We start from the raw sequence: 16,569 nt of genomic DNA on the forward strand, positions 1-16,569 counted from the left end.
ATCCTTCCCTACCTCACCTGGTTGGGAACTACCTAGACCACCCCTCTCAGGAGCACCCCCAAATGCCTCTTCAGACTCTCTGGTACTCACCCAGAAGTCTGCCTCCATTGTAAGCTCCCTGGGGTCAGAGAACTCACACTCCACCTGGTGTTGGCATAGCTCTGGAAAATAAGGACTAGACATATGCTCTCCAGCAATTACATCACTCAGCCCCTCGCATGAATTAACCAAAGTACCCTTCACCCAACCATCCAGTGACTCTGCTTTGACAAAGCACCCCACATCACCCTCCTGAGACTGGTGAGACAGTACCTGACTGTCCCTGACACTCAACCCACACTCTTCTGGGATGTCTTCACACTCCATAACCAGGACTTCTACCTGGGGGGAACCCCTCTCCCTGTCACTCTCACCTAGAGTCAGTAGAGTGTCCCTCCCACCAGTAGGAATATGACTCCCCATGCCAGTTCCCCAATCCACCTCAGGGACCCTGTGCATCACTGGAGCTACCTCATACCCCTGAACCTCCTGGCGTGTGTTAACTCCCTCCTTCAAGTAGGGCACCACCTCTCTGGGCATGTGCACTTCTGCAGCCTCACTGGATATATAATTGTTGCTGCCACCATTCCAGCTGGACTCAGCCCTCATGACTTCCAGCTCTTTCAATTTAAGCTCGTAAGCATAAATCATTTTTTTAATCTCTAAGTTCCTCCTCCTTTCTTCCAACTCCCAATCGAGCTTTTTCAGCTCCCATTGGTACTCCCTCTCTGCCTGTCTGTCCTGTAACTCTTCAGGAGTCAGACCCTTGGGTGACACCCTGCCATCCCTCCTGGGGACCCTCCCCCCAGGCGTAACAGGTTCCTCCACTACACCACTGTGTATCCTCTGCACTTCCCCCCCCATATTCTCCTCCTCTGTGTGCCTTCCAGCCTTCTTGATTGTCACCCAGGCCCTCTGTGCCTGTTGCAGCTCCCCCTCCCTGGTGGAGCTCTCAGTGGGACAGTCAAGATCTTTGAGGAACTGTTTCAATTGAGCAACTGAGTACTCCTTCAGTTTCTCCATTTCAAACACAGCTCCAGCTGTTGCATCTCCAGATTGAGACATGATGGTCACAAGTGCAAAGTTCCAAAAGGCAGAAAAAATAATTTCCCAATGAAGTAAAAAGAATCAGTCAAGGGATCAGCAAAATCATGGAAGTAGAATAAAAAGAGTCCTTAAGAGAAAAATAAAAAGATCACCAAACAAGTAGTATGTGGTCACGTAGTGGTCTGAGATCAAAACAGTAGTGTACACTTAATTACTGTATGTCAAGTACAAATACAAGTCCAATCCCGACCGCTGGTCACCAATGTTAGAAATGGGGTCTCTGGTTGACAGTCAGGTTACCCCCTGTTCAAGCAAGGACCCTCACTCTAGTTAGGATAAAAGAGAATCACCCTCAGCTAACCCCTGCTTACCCCCTTGGTAGCTTGGCAGAGCAGTAGGCTTAACCTCAGAGTGCTGGGCGTAAAGTATTTGTACCAACACACACAGTAACTTAATGAAAACACTACAAAATGACACAACACCAGTTTAGAAAAATAGGAAATATTTATCTAGACAAAACAAGACCAAAACGACAAAAATCCCACATACACAAGTCAAGTTATGATTTTTTAAAGGTTTAAAATAAAAAGAGTCTTTAGGTAGTTGTAAAAACACACTAGCGCTGCTAGCGTGTAAATGTACCTGGTTTGCGTCAAAAATAACCCCGCACGGGCGGTGTGCGTCGAAAATAACCCTGCACGGTTATATGCGTCGAAAACAACTCGGCACGGCGATGCGCGTCGAAAAAGCCAGCCACGCGACGGTCCGAAAGTCCCGCGGCGCAGGTTGCGATCTCTCAGCCTTCGTTAGCGATGCTGCGCGTCGTTTCTCCTGCTCCGGGCGTCGATTCTCCGGTCGCGTTTCCTGCGGCGTCGTTTCTCAGCTGCGGAGCCGGCGTCGTGTCGTTTTCTCAGCCGCGATCGGATTCGCGTCGATCTTTTCTCCGCACGGCGCTTGGTGCGTGTATTTTTGTCCTTAGGCTGCCAGCCTCTCCTTTCAGGGTCCCAGGAACTGGAAGGGCACCACAGAGCAGAGTAGGGGTCTCTCCAGAGACTCCAGGTGCTGGCAGGAAGAAGTCTTTGCTATCCCTGAGACTTCAACAACAGGAGGCAAGCTCTACATCAAGCCCTTGGAGATTTCTTCTTCAAGATGGAAGGCCCACAAAGTCCAGTCTTTGCCCTCTTACTCTGGCAGAAGCAGCACTGCAGGAAAGCTCCACAAAGCACAGTCACAGGCAGGGCAGCACTTGTTCCTCAGCGATCAGCTCTTCTCCAGGCAGAGGTTCCTCTTGATTCCAGAAGTGTTTCTAAAGTTTGTAAGTTTGGGTGCCCTTCTTATACCCATTTTAGTCTTTGAAGTCACCTTTCTTCAAAGGGGACTCACACCTTCTTGTGAAATCCTGCCTTGCCCAGGCAAGGCCTCAGACACACACCAGGGGGTTGGAGACAGCATTGTCAGAGGCAGGCACAGTCCTTTCAGATGAGAGTGACCACTCCACCCCTCCCTCCTAGCAGAGATGGCTAATCAGGAAATTCAGATTACACCCCAGCTCCCTTTGTGTCACTGTCTGGTGTGAGGTGAAAAACAACCCAACTGTCAAACTGACCCAGACAGGGAATCCACAAACAAGGCAGAGTCACAGAATGGTTTAAGCAAGAAAATGCTCACTTTCTAAAAGTGGCATTTCCAAACTCACAATCTCAAAATCAACTTTACTAAAAGATGTATTTTTAAATTGTGAGTTCAGGGATCCCAAACTCCACATGTCCATCTACTCTCTAGGGGAATCTACACTTTAATCATATTTAAAGGTAGCCCCCATATTATCCTATGAGAGAGACAGACCTTGCAACAGTGAAAACGAAATTGGCAGTATTTCACTGTTAGGACATATAAACCACATTACTATATGTCCTACCTTATCCATACACTGCACCCTGCCCTTGGGGCTACCTAGGGCCTACCTTAGGGGTGCCTTACATGTAAGGAAAGGGAAGGTTTAGGCCTGGCAAGTGGGTACACTTGCCAAGTCGAATTTACAGTGTAAAATTACACATACACACACTGCAGTGGCAGGTCTGAGACATGATTACAGAGCTACTTATGAGGGTGGCACAACCAGTGCTGCAGGCCCACTAGTAGCATTTGATTTACAGGCCCTGGCACCTCTAGTGCACCTTACTAGGGACTTACTAGTAAATCAAATATGCCAATCATGGATAAACCACTTACATACAATTTAAACAGGAGAGCATATGCACTTTAGCACTGGTTAGCAGTGGTAAAGTGCTCAGAGTTGAAAAGCCAACAGCAACATGTCAGAAAAAAATAGGAGGCAGGAGGCAAAAAAGTCTGGGGATGACCCTGCATAAGCAAAAGTCCAACAACACTGTAAACAGAAGCTCTGCAAATCAGAGATCAACCAGGTGTTAGAAAATGCAAACTGAAGTATAAAAAGGATGAAACAGATGAATTACTGAGCGCATTAAAGAGAGTCATCGTGCCACAGCAGTTACCAAAGTAGCTCAAGGAGACGTGCTCTTGGTTATGCATACCTGAAGCAGTTGCTCATCAAGCTGCCAAGATGGCTACTAAGAAAGAAGATACCATTCCAATTAATATTAACGATGATACAGAGACTTACATGTCAAAAAACTTTAAAGAGGATTTGCAAGAATATGATCATTCAACAGCTTTAGAGAGCATGCTACTCTCAACAACAGAAAGTTCCACATTGATATATAATGCTGCCACATTCCTTAAACCTCCACCATCATTCAACAATGCCAAAAAGCAAAACATTGGAGTTAGATGGACTGCCTCGGTTGAGACATTTGAAGATTTCATTGATGCTCTTAAAGAGACTGATAATAGGAAGATTATCAAGTATCTCAAAAACCTTGCTGGTGATGGTGTGAAAAAAAGTCATAAAGAAAATGTTTGGAACTGATGAAGAAGTCACAAACCGTCTGATTAAGGATGAGTTGAGTCTCAAGTTCAATCTGTACCAAACGTTGATTATGAATGATAAGTTTTCAGTCAAGAACGTCAAAGAGTTGGTGAAACAATTGATGAATTTGTGGAAACACTTGACACTTATCAAACACTGTAAGTTTAATGAATTTAATGATGGAGACGTCATGTGGCTTGGAGGTATTGATGAATGCTTGTCCAATTCATTCAGACAAAGAATGCTGAGAAAAACTCTTAGTCTGGTGCAAGTATTGATGGCTGCCAGAGCTGAGGAATGAGCTGAGAGAGAAGCTGCTGACATGAAGGCCGAAGGTGCCCAGAGCGAGTCAGTCATGAATGTGAAAAGTAATTCGAAACAAAAGACTGAAGGACTCAAAGTGATGTCTACATGCAAAATGAAGTTGTGTTTCAGATGTGAATTTAAGTTTCCACACAAAGTAAAGTGTCCTGCCATTGGTCAGACATGTGGTAAAGTGAACCATTTTGTGGTGGTTTTAAGTGAAAAAAAAAAATAACTGTTTCACGGCGCGCAGACAAAATTGCCCCAGAGCATTCCAAAAGAAGATTCGATGTGCATCCTCAAGGCCAAGCAGCAAAATCAGTTGAAGAAAATGAATACTAAACAAAGTCAATCATCATCTAAATCATCATCAAACAGTTTTTCCGCCTCAATAATAAGTGAAAGTGAAGAAAGTGATTGTGCCATGTTGATGATTACCTCAGAAGAATTTGCATATGTTCAGCTAGTTGCATGTGAAGAAAAATGTCATTCAAAGAAAAGTTAACTTGCAAAAACTGCAATATTATATAAATACTGTTGATGGATTACATTGAAAATAAATGGATGTTCAATACCTTTCATTATTGATAGTGGGACGTCGATACATATAATGCCCAAAGAAAAGTACAATGAACTGTCTGTCTTACCCTGGCTTACGCCTTCAAAGACCAAATTGTATACTTGGGCTGCATTGATGCCCTTGAAGAGTCAAGGTTCATTTATAGTGACAGTAAAACATAAGAAAACAAAGTTACAAGCATAGATCCATGTCCTTCAAGGTACAGTGGCAAGTTCCTGTTTGCTGTTTTAACACGATTGCTGACATGGGACTGATTTCTGAGAATTACAACATGAATACTCATCATGAAATAGTAAGTTGATTCCCTTCATTATTTCATGGTTTGGCAAAGTAAAAGACTATGAACGTAAAGCTGCATATTATTGAGGATAACCGTTCTGTTGCTCAGAGACATAGACAAGTTGCTTTTCATTTTCAAGAACCTAATGAAAAAGAACTTGAGTCATTACTTAAATATGACATTATTGAATTTTCCACTGCTCAATCTGATGGGTTTCTCCCATAGTAGTAGTGCCAAAGAAGGACCCTTGAAGAAGCTGTGTGCATATGTGTTGACATGCGGCAGGCGAAAAAATCATTTGCACGAGAACCACATCCAGTACCGCACATTACTGACATGATAACACAATTGAATGGTGCCAAGGTTTTTTCTCAACTTGAATTGAATAAAGTTTATCATATGTTTGAACTTGAAGAAAACTATATGTATATTACAACTTTTTCTACACATGTTGGTTTGTTTAGATACAAGGGACTTAGGATCCGATCTAGATCTTGACAGTGTTAGCGCCAAATTGCGTCAACGACAGACCCGAATATTCCATTATGAGAGTTGACAAAGAAAGATGTTTCTTTTCAGTGGTCACAAGAAAGTGAAAAAAGTGGCAAGAGAATCAAACACGCCATTGAAAATGGTACATAAATGGTGTACTTCAATCCAAAGCTTTACAGAGGTAGCGGTCAACACTAGCCTGGTTGGGTTAGGCACTATATTTGCACAACATGATGGACCCCCAAATGCTCTCTGGCTTTTTGTTGAACGTTTTCCTTAAAAAATAAAAATAAAAAATCTTTTGAAAGAGGAAGGGGGTGTACTGTCTTGAATAATTTAGAACAGGATCTTTCTGGCTCCCTGTGGACTCCGTATCAGTGTGACACATTCACTAGAATAAAATGCAATAAAAGCTTGGTTTATAATGTGGAAGTTTTCAGGTACTCACAGAGAAATAAAGACGTGATCTACAGCTCTATTTGTGGCCTAGTCATTGGAGAAGTACCAGGCTGGGGAAGACGGTACAGATGGGACGGCTTATTTCCCAAAACACACTCTTGCTGTACCATCAACCTCCTTCAGGGGCAGAAGGATTCTGCCATGTTGGATTTCACTAAGAATGGTACACCATGGAATCGTTTTTATTAAGGAAAAAAGAATGCACTGAAAAAGGAGGAAGGTTTGCCCCCTTGGGAACTTTTTATCCAATAGTCCTCAAGCATCCAGGAGTCATTCCTATTAACCGGCTAGTGATTTCTACAAAAGTGGCGCTTTTCTCCAAGCTCATCTGAACACTATGTGACCTGTGGAGAGGACTGGGCCTGCTGTCTGCGACCTGTGTGGAGCTCTGAAGGCTTCTCTGCATGCATATGTTTCTGGGAATTAGAAGTTGGCTCCAAAGGTCAATAGGCAGACGTGTGGTTGCAGGGGTAATACAACCTACAAGAAGACCTTTTCCTGAAATGACCAGTTGCAAGTGAAACTAGACTGGACTGTGCTGATGGCCTCTGCTGGCGTGGGCCTTAGACTTTTAAGTGCTGCTGTCTGTCCTTGAGGTGATGGGAGCCTTGGGAGTGACAAACAGCAGCCTAGAAGGTGAAAAAGTTGGGACTTATAAAAATGTCAACCTCCCTAGGACCAGTACTGACCAACCTGTGCAGAGTTTTTTTTTCCCTCAGAAATATGACGCCAGCAAACTCACTTAGCTAATTTATGTGGCTTATTCGTGACCTATCCTGCTACTGGTTCCAGGCTGGAAGGTTTTCAAGCTCCAAAAAATAAATCTTGACTGAGCTAAAGCTTGAAAAGGAACCGGATGATAAGAGGAAATAGAGGGCTCAAAAAGTTAGTTTTTCTTCTCTGAGCTTTTTCTGGCCCGCCCCCCCTGCAGCCCTGGGGACAGCTACCTCCATGGAGAACTTCTCAAAATGTATGTGGGGGCTGCCCAGTCCCTCCACATTCTTGGGGACCGTCACCTCCCTAGGGCTCTTTTTAAATACAGTGTGTGAGGTCATGACCCCCTCCCCGCAGCTCCGGGGACCAGCACCTCCCCTTGGTGCTATTTAAATATTTAAATACAGTGCTGGGGTACCACCACCTACCCAGAGCTCAATTAAAACACAGAGCGGGGGTGGTGTGCGACCTCCCCCCGCCCATAGCCCCAGGGACTACCACCTCTCTGGGGCTTTAACCTAATATGATGCAGGGGGATGTGTTGCCCCCTCCACCTCCCACCCGCAGCCCCTGGGACTGCCACCTCCCCGTGGCAATACTCATTGGAGCCAATAATGTCCCTGGGGACTGCCACCACCCAGTGCTGGCTCCTGCTATGTCCCAGGGTGCCCACTAAGCAAACATAGATCTTCTTTTGCTAGGTGGGAGTTCCCACTAAGCAAAAGCTCACAAAATCTACTTTCTGACAGCAAGAGCTGTCAAACAGCTCCCGCTGGCAGAAAGCGGAGTTTTCATCAGTTTCCCTGTACACAAATGTGCATGCAAGGAAACAGATGAAAATATTTCTCCCACAAGCAGGGAACTGCTATTTAAGGCAGCTCCCTGTTTTTGGGAGCTAAGCCGCCTCCCAAAGGACATGACAAGCTGGCAACGACTGCGGGGGCCTTGACGCCCACCCCGCAATGGTCTCTTTGTGCAATGACTTCAAAGAATAAGACTAGCAAGATGTGTGCTACAAATGTTATTGTTATGTTTGGATGCAGAGCAGAACATAGGGCCAGATGTAGGTAGGTCGCAAATTGCAACTTGCAATTTGCTATGCAGAACGGTGTCTCAGACACCGTCTGCGAGTCGCTATGGGGTCGCAAAGACCCAACTCATTAATATTAATGAGGTGGGTCACAATTTGCGACCCCATAGCGATTCAGGGCACTCACGGGGATGGAGGCCTGCTGTAGTCAGCAGACCTCCATGTCCGTGACTGCTTTTAAATAAAGCATTTTTTTTTCAAAGTGCAACTCGTTTTCCTTAAAGGAAAACGAGCTGCACTTTGAAAAATAAACCGAAACCTTTAGTTTCGGTATTTTTCAGGGCAGGTAGTGGTCCATTGGACCACTGCCTGCTCTGAAAAATTATTTTTAATGCCAGACACAAAGGGGAAGGGGTCCCATGGGGACCCCTTCCCATTTGCGACTGGGTTACCATCCACTTCAAGTGGATGGTAACTGCGAGTCCACTTGCGACCGCATTCACGGTCGCAAATGGAATTACATCGCATTGCGAGTCGCAAATAGGAAGGGAACACCCCTTCCGATTTGCGAGTCGGAAATGCATTTTGCGAGTCGGTTCCGACTCGCAAAATGCATTTCTACATAGCAAAGTGGCTTTAGCGATTCGCAAACGGCGTTTTTCGCCGTTTGCGAGTCGCTAAACCTTTGCTACATCTGGCTCATAGTCACTTCTGGCCTAATGGTCAAGGTCTTGTGCTGTCACTCAGTAGGCTGATGGGTCAAATCCTAGTATCGCTGGACAGGTTAGTTGTTTATTTACTATTGTTTTGACTGTTAAACGTTCCTAGTGATAGAACGTTCACATTTCTTTCAAATCACATGTGTGGGTTGACAGTATGTCTAGAAGCATCATAGTAAGGAGTCACCTATGGCCTAGAGGTTAAGGTCACAGACCTTCACCCTGAAAGTTGCAGGTTCTACTCCAGGTGTACCCATGGTAATTTTCCTTCTTTAATTTATTTTAAACTTAAAAAATGTAAGGTTCATACTGAAAAATGATCTCACTCTTTATAATTGACAAATACATTTTTCTTTTCAGTTTGTGCAGAAATATCTCATTCAAAGTATATCATTCATCAAAGCCTAAAAACTCTCTATTTCTCTCTTTCTCCCTCTCTTTCTCTCTCACTCTCTCTCAGTTTCTCTTTTTCAATCTCTTTTCAGTCTCTTTCTCCCACTTGCACACCCACTGAGACCCTTACGCACCCACTTATAGACCCTCTCAGACACTCACTCACTCACTTACAGACCCACTCAGACCATCGTGCACACACTCACAGCCCCTCTCAAACCCTCACGCACCTACTCATAGACCCTCTCAGACACTCATGCATCCACTTACAGACTCACACAGACACTGACACGCCCACTAAGACACTGATGCACCCACTTTCACACCCAGACAGACACTCTCGCAGCCACTCTCACCCCAGATACACCCTCTCACACCTATTCTCACACCCAGAGAGTCAGGCATTGGCCAACTCCCACCACGCACAGCTAAAGAGCTGTGCACAGCACAAGGTTGGGTGGGTAGGGGGTTTGGCCATAGGGTCTGGCCACAGGCAAGGCCTTGTGGGCAACCCCTCACGTTTACTGCTGAAGACCGTGCATGAAGCAAGGTTGGGTGCTGATAGGGCGTTGGCGTCATGGCCTGGCCAGGAGGGTCACTCTTTTTGTTATCTTAGAATTCAGGTGTTCAGGTGTTGAACCCAGGTTTAAATTATTGAAACTGTGTGTTGGTGCTTCAGCCATCCACTTTGAATGTATGATAAAAACCATAAACTAACCAAGCCACACTTCCTCTCAGTGGCGTTTTGTGTGGTCCCATGTAAGCTGTTTATGCTTTCCTTGTTTCTTGGTGTCTGTTGTGCTGTCTGCTAAAACAACATTGGTTTCATGTGAACAGGCGAGAGGGTCAGGAAATGATACAGCGGGCAAGTGGAAACCCCCTCACACACGCACAAACACACACACATAATAAACTGCTGGCCTGTTGGCATCCACCTTTCCATAGGCACAAACCCTATGTATATTTCAGAATACAAGTAAAGGTTTTAAAATGTACATCATATGAGCTTGTTGTAGATCCCATTTCCAAAGATGCAGACAGAAGATGAGCCTTGCTCCTTCACTGTATTGCTTTTTTATAGAGAAGTTTTGTTTATTAATGTCCTGATTCCATTCTTAGGCGCCTTTATGGGTTCTACTCACCCTGGCTGGTTTCACACTTCCCTGGGACACAACAAGAAAGGGGACACAGAAGTGCTTACCAGGACCCCTTCTAACAATACACACAAAAGTGTGAATACAGTCATCTCCCTGCTGAGATGCACGTTTTACACAGGATAGCTCTGCTACATGTTGAATTGTTTAGAATCATATAAAATCTCAGGACACAGGATCACTGATTGCCTCCACTGTAGAAAGTCGAGGTTTGACAACAAATGTCCTGGAGTGCCCGTTATCATTAATAAACCTGTGCTGCAGTATGGATGGGAATGTAAAGGGTATATTGGCAAACTGATGACTTTCTACTGTCACTTTGTGTCAGCTCCCACGTTTCAGTTGCTGCAGGATTTTGATTCTAAGTGCAGTCAAATCCAAAAGCTGGCTGGTTGCAGTGCAAACAGTCCCCTCTTGAAAGAATATTTGCAGTCTTAGAGTATAAATACGCTTTGCTGGAAAAGATGTAAATCTCAAAATCTTTCAGGTTGTAAACTTTCAGGGAAACTTCGGCCTCGACGTGCTTAATTTTCCCCCATCATTTTGTGCACGTGCAGGTCATTGTATCACTCGCCAGATGGAAGAATGCAGGCATAAATTGTACGCCGAATATGCCTCCATTTTAAATGTAAGGACCGCACAGAGTCTTCCTTCACTTTGAAAGGCACCGAATGATCACGATAACTGAGACATCCAAAGTGTATGATCCAAGGTTTTATTAATATAATTGAACATCACTGATTCTTGTTAGGAATATGATCCTGATTCTCAGTTGAAATACATTTGTATGCACAAGGATGTATTCTATTGAGCCAAACAGCAATACACATGACGTTTGGAGATTCTTGACTAGAACGTACTAGAACCCACACGTGAGTGAACACACATAGAACATACCACTCTTCCCTACATGGTAGGTGTTTTCCCTTTTTAAAACACAGTGCAAAAGATAAGTACATTTGACTGCATACAGTGAATATTCTGCCACTTCACTGAAATGCACTGGGACGCAGAGAGGACCAGATTTATACCCCTACTGGAATGAAGTGGAACCCTGACCAGCCACTATCTTTCAAAGAAATACCTTGTTTTACATGAGTAAGGTATCAGTGCCATACTAGCGTGAATTTTGGAGCACATTCAACTGGCACAGACCACTGTTGTTTGCAGGTTTGCAAGAGCGACGACCATGCTTCTAGCCATTGTTGACTTTCATTTACATTAATAAAGCAGCACCATTTTACAGCACATGTACTCCCTTTCTGCGACATTGCCATTTTCAATTGATAGTGCTGCTCCTTAATTATATTCATACTGCTATAAGTGTCTTCAAAATAGAGCGCACTTCTGCCTTTCAACTGAGTTACTGCTTTTCTTACAGAGATCGGCTTAAATAAAAACCCAATTTAATTAACATCTTATGCGATATGCACCCTAAGGAAGGCAATCAAAAAGGTATTTCAGTAATAAAACCATTAATACACCTGACATTTATGATGGCTGGCCTCACTTATTGGAAGTTTCATTTACAGCCTCAGGAGGATAGATACATTTAGACTACATTTACCAATTGCTGCTGATAGTAGAAAATTTACATCATGAGTGCATCAGATTATTTTTTCCTTCTGCTTCATGTTCTTGACAATAAATAATTGTCTTTAAAGAAGTAAGTGCCAGAGGTGAGGATAAGTTGAAAAGTTCTTTACTTATAAATTCCTCTGCACTTACATGTTTGAGCAGGGTGAATAGAACTGCCCCCTTTATTGGTCAAGCCTACCACACAGCCGAAACGGCCTGCTTGAGAAAGACCTACTGTGAGCTTACATTGGCCTTTCAGCCCGTCCATTGCTTACTATTGGTTGGCTTTATTGTTTTTTTCATTTGTTGGCCTCTATTTCAATGGCTTGTATACTTTTTCATGTGTGTTTCTATTACAAATTAGGTTCTAGTTCACTGGAGTGTGGGCTCTGGTCAAGCAGCAACCACAATCCTTGTCAGGGTAAGGCACAAACAGCCCCCAAATGAACCTGTGCTCAACCCCCTTGTAGCTTAGCACAGAGAAGTCAGGCTTAATTTAACAGACAATGGGCCAGATATATCAAGGTTTTTTGCATTCGCAAATGGTGCGAATGCCCCTTTGCGAATGCAAAAAATCCAGTTCAGAATTTATGAAAGACATTTTGAATGCAATTTTATGGAATCACAAAAATAGCGATTCCTTAAAATTGCGACCCTGTATAGATAAATAAGAAATCGCAAATAAGGATTCCTTATTTGCGGTTTCTTAGCACACGTATGAAATGCGATTTGGGCATTTAGGAATCGCTATTTACCACTAGGTTGAACCTGGTGGTAACCATGTGCAAAATTAAAAAATGCACTTTTGGCATGTGTGCACCTTACATGTCCCAAAAAATAATTTTGGGGTGCAGCAGAGGGGGCCTTAGGCCTCCAGCACCCTGGGGTTTTGCATTACCAAAATTGCGATTTCTGGTTAAGAAATCGCAATTTTGGAAATGCAAAAAATTAGCAGATATGGGCCAACAGGCCCATAGGATCGAATGGGCCCGGTATCGCAATTTGCGATTCAGTAATAGCATTTGCGATTTTAAGAAATCGCTATTACCGATTCGCAAATGTGATACCTGCCATTTTGCGAGTCGGAATTAGCGATTTCTTAAAAATCGCTATTTCCGAATCGCAAAAAGCCTTCATGATACATCTGGCCCAATGTGTAAAGTATTTGTTCAGCACTTCAAACAGTAGAACAGTGGAAACACCACACAAAAAGTATCCCACACCAGATTAGAAAAATAGAGCCTATCTTAAATAAAACAAAACAAAACGACAACAATCCAATCAGTAGAACCAGAGTTATTAACTTTTAAAGACTAAACTGTAAAATACTGCATAAAAACAGAAAGTGCCAACCGCAGCTATCTGGTCACACTGGACCAGGTCAAAGTCAAAAGTACAGACGGACCACAATGGCGCAACAGTCAGGTATTGTGGCAGATTAGTCCAGCTGAGAGTATACCTTATCAAGTTTTGTGCCAAGCATCCCGTTCGCACTATAGAGGGTTGAAGAATGCAAGGTCAGTATTGCAGGTAGTGCTCTGCATGGTGTGAAGAGCAGGCCAGGTGTCACAAATGGGCAGGCTGGTGTTCAGAGTGAAGGTTCTCTAAGGGCGATCAATGCTTGCTGTGCAAAGAGTCAGGCTGGCGATGCCCAGTGATGAATTTCAGGAGAAGCTTTGCGTTTCTGATGCAGATGGCCCATTCACTGTCACAAAGAGCCCAATAGCTTGATTTCAAGAGCCCATGAGCAACATCGAGGGTACAGAACCTGAGAGGCACCACTTGGGGTGGGGGGTCAGGAATTCACTGCAGCTGGGTCCAGGAGCTGGTTGGGGAGCGTTTTATGTCCCTGAGACTCAGATCAGAAAGCCCACGACTAGCCCTTTGAGTCACTTTGGGGTCCCGGGTTCAAGATAAAGTTGTAAGTCCAGTTCTTCTTCCGCAGGCAAAAGGGCATCAGGCAGCAGGCCAGTCATTCCTTTTCCTGGTAATGTGGGGAAATAAGAGACCCATCACCACTGATATGTAAGCCTCCCAGAGGCTAATCTCTGATTGGACTAACCCAGCATTTTCCTCAAAACACTATTCTGTTTCTGTGACCAAGAATGTTTTAGTTTGCCAATCAGGCAGTTTTCTGGGTCTAGCCTCCATTTGGAGTAGCTCAGCAATGCCTGCTCTTAAGTTGTGTGACCAGAGGCGAATAATCAGAAATTTCCCTGGCTAAAACTCTTGTATCACAAAATCACCCTGGTGTATCTGGGGGTACCAGAAAAAGGTCTAGTCAGAACATAGAGTCCCCCGCCCTCCCCAAGCCTGCCACCTGGGTATATTGTCTGGCATTCAGGTTCTTATCACTCCATATGTCCAACATGGCCATTGCCTCTGTGAAGGTGTCCAAGCATGTCTCTCCCCCCTGCTGCTGTTGGCCCTTGATGAGCCTGCCCACTCTCCATTGTTAGGGCATAGTTTCTTCACCAACATTACCATGAGCATACTACCTACTCGTACTAGACATTCTCCCAACGTTGTCAGCATCTGTGTTTGTATACCCTGTGCGAAGTTCCAAGAGGCCACTGCTAACTGCTCCCTCTTCCCCTCCCCAATCAGTGCTGCTAAACAGCCTCCTGTCTTGATGGCCTGCAGTGGAAGGGATTTACAAACCAGAATTCTCACTGCCCTGGAACCGGAAGTCAAATTAGGGTGTGCCAGGGCCTTTTACTTTTCCCTCAAGCTGCATTGTTCCCAACCTAATTTGTCTCTTGTAACAAAATAATATCTGGATTGTGCGTGTACAGAAATTGCGATACAACCTTTCTTTTCACCTTGCTACCCAACTTGTTGACATTCCAAGAAAGAACAAAGAGAAGTGAGCCTAGGCTGGAAGTCTATGCCAGAGTGGTCATATTTCTTGTGGGTTCTCCAATTGCCTGGGTGTCTACCCCTATATACTCAGATGTGTGACCAGTCTTGTTAGTAATGCCCATTCCCTATACTTCCCCCATACCTCAGGCTGCAGGTTAAAAAATGCTCGCCTTGCCAATGCTTGATGTGTTGGTCACTCTTGTGACCCCCCAAATTAAACCTGGTTGTGAACTCTAAAGTTCAAGAGACACCCTCCACCAGCCGGGAGCTAGAGAGCCTCAGAGTTTGTGTGGGTTGTGGTCTGCTCCCTTACCATGCCTCCGATCATATCACTTCATGACTTCTGTGATGATTGAGTCTTGCATTGCATGTCTTCTAAGTCCATCAGGGTGGGTGGGGGTGGAAGGGCGTGGGTGGAACTGCCATCTTGTCTTCCTCTGTATCTTGGTCTACTGAAAAGTTTGGTGATCCTGTCATGCCAGTCTTACTATGTGATGGATGAGCTCCTGCAGGTTTCTTGCTCCCCACAGTCTGATAGCTTTCAGCCAGGCTTCATCCAGCATTGTTAAGAAGCAAGATCATCCATCAGCGATGACTCTGAACTGGGAGATCAACCTTGACTCTATCGAAGGACCTTATCTTGGCCTGCACCTCCTGTGTTTTATCTGGGCAGACCATGATTTTGTAGTTTTCAAAGAGTAGGGGGCCATGTTGGCATCGCAATCTTGAAAGTTGAGGATCAGCACTGTTACTGATCATGAATGAGCTCCTGGTGTTTGCGGGACCCACAGCACCTGGTACCTCCTGTCAACAGCACATTGGGGGGACAGGTCTCCTGACTTGATTTTATTGAGAAGAACGTTTTTGACAAACGTTTTACTGCCAGGCCCTCTGCTTTCTCAGGAATGCTCACCAGACACGTTTTTGCAGCTGGACTGCCCTCTACATCTTCACCCCTAACATGCAAATTGTGAGTTCTTTCCCAAAGATGGCACACTTGTGTTTGCAGGTTCCTAATAGAATCTGTGTACTCATTCAGCATCTTGTCATCCACATGTACTGTCTCAGAGTTTTTCCCAACATCTGTGAGTAAGAGGTGATTATCTATTGCCACTGTGTCAGTCTTGTGTTTCTAGGTGGACTGTAATTCAGTTATGGCTTGCAGGGGTTTCCTGAGCAAGGGGTCCCATTCAGTCCCCCCACGCACTCTGCGGCCATGGATATTTCTCCCAATTCAAGTGCGGCCCCGGTTCTTTAAGGCATATTTGTCTAATTTGGTGGCTAGTATTGATTGCTGGGGCTTGTTGTAGACCATTTACAGATGAGGCTATAACCCTGGAGTCAGCAACAGCCCCCAAACTCATCCTGCGGGCTACTAGCCCCCTCAGACAGCCAGTCCCAGGGGAGGTGAGGTTGATTCTTGCCTACCGACTGGCATCCCCCCCAAATCTTACTGGTACAAATGGGGCCCCACACTCCTCGGGGATCCCCACAGGCCCATGCGTCTCAGGGCTAATTTGCTTATTACACCTATGACGAAGTGATCATATTGAGTGCCTAAAGATGCATCTTGCCACTACACTTGCTCACACAATTTATGTGGGGGCATTCTCGCCCCCACCCCATGCACTACCTCCACATAGGACCCCCATCTTCGTTCCGTAGGTCCTGCATCCTCTATTGGTGTGCCTCTTCTTGCTTGGCTGGCTGCCATCTTGGCTGAAAGCTGCACCCTAGCTCAGACCAGTATCAGGCTGCATTATGCTGCCGGTGCTGTCTCTCAACACACGCCCCTCGGTCATCAGTGCTCCTGACAACTTTCTACACCTGAGACCAGCGTCAACGCACCTTAGGGATGCAGATCTGTGCTGGTAATGATCGTCATCAGTCAGAGCCCACACTCCTTGCTTCAGCCATCGGAGACATCCAGGGCACCCCCCCTGTCCATTGTTATTGTTGATTCTTCTCT

The 16,569-nt window shown here is 45.0% G+C and overlaps 1 protein-coding gene across 1 annotated transcript in view; it reads left to right on the plus strand.

Annotated features, from left to right (window-relative positions):
• PARP8 (poly(ADP-ribose) polymerase family member 8) overlaps positions 1–16,569 on the plus strand; it is a 636,820-nt gene that overhangs the window by 142,521 nt on the left and 477,730 nt on the right. The window lies entirely within an intron of this gene.

Source organism: Pleurodeles waltl, chromosome 1_1 (assembly GCF_031143425.1).
Source record: "Pleurodeles waltl isolate 20211129_DDA chromosome 1_1, aPleWal1.hap1.20221129, whole genome shotgun sequence".
Taxonomy (NCBI): Eukaryota; Metazoa; Chordata; class Amphibia; order Caudata; family Salamandridae; genus Pleurodeles; species Pleurodeles waltl.